The sequence below is a fragment of the Empidonax traillii genome, unplaced genomic scaffold (genome assembly GCF_003031625.1).
Source record: "Empidonax traillii isolate 1590-97213 ecotype Southwest subspecies unplaced genomic scaffold, ASM303162v1 scaffold3519:size12581, whole genome shotgun sequence".
NCBI lineage: Eukaryota > Metazoa > Chordata > Aves > Passeriformes > Tyrannidae > Empidonax > Empidonax traillii.
Window position 1 is genome coordinate 1,513 of NW_020958712.1, and position 1,055 is coordinate 2,567.

The following is a 1,055-nucleotide window of genomic DNA, read 5'->3' on the forward strand; positions in this document are numbered from 1 at the left end:
ACCCTTCAAGTGTGGGCAATGTGGGAAGAGCTTCAGGCACAGCTCCACCCTCCACAACCACCAGCGTATCCACACTGGGGAACGGCCCTACAAGTGCTTGCAATGTGGGAAGAGGTTTCAGAGCAGCTCCAGTCTCCTCACACATGAGCAGACACACACAGATGAGAGGCCCTTCCGCTGCACCGACTGCGGGAAGGGCTTCAACCAGAACTCCACCCTCATCACCCACCGGCGCATCCACACCAGAGAGAGGCCCTACGAGTGTGAGGAGTGTGGGAAGAGCTTCAATGACAGGTCTACCTTGACCAAACACCAATGGACCCACCGGTAAGAGAAGCCCCTCTGGTGCCCCGACTGCGGGAAGAGCTTCGGCCGCTGCTCCAGCTCCGTCACCTGTTGGAGAACCTGCTTTGGGAACAGCCTTGGGGACCCACATTCCTGGTGACCTGCCTTGGGAACAGCCTTTTGGGGACCCACATTCCCCATGACCCCTGTTTGGGGTTTATTGTCGTGCAGCGAATGGTTCTGATTAAGGTGGGTTTTTTTTTCTTCTGTCTGATCGTTCGTAAATTGCTCGTTTTATATAAATGTTCTGGTTTTGGCTGTGATTCATTAATTAATTACCTGATGGCAGAGGAGCCCCTGATGTGTGTGTTTGTGACCAGGCAATCCCATTAATAAATAAATAATTAATTAACTGATGACAGAGGAGGCCCTGAGGTGTGTGAGGTGATCTTGTTAATAATAAATTAATTAACTGATGACAGAGGAGCTCCTGATGTGAGTGTGACCAGGCAATCCCAGTAATTAATTAATTGATGGCAGAGGAGCCCCTGATGTGTGAGTGTGACTGGGAAATCCCAGTAATTAATGGGGATGGAGGTGGGTGGGATGGGGACTGGGTGGATGGGATGGGTGTGGAGGAGGATGGAGGTGGGTAGGATGGGGACTGAGAGGATGGGATAGGTGTGGAGGAGGATGGAGGTGGGTAGGATGGGGATTGAGAGGATGGGATAGGTGTGGAGGAGGATGGAGGTGGGTGAGATGAGGATGGA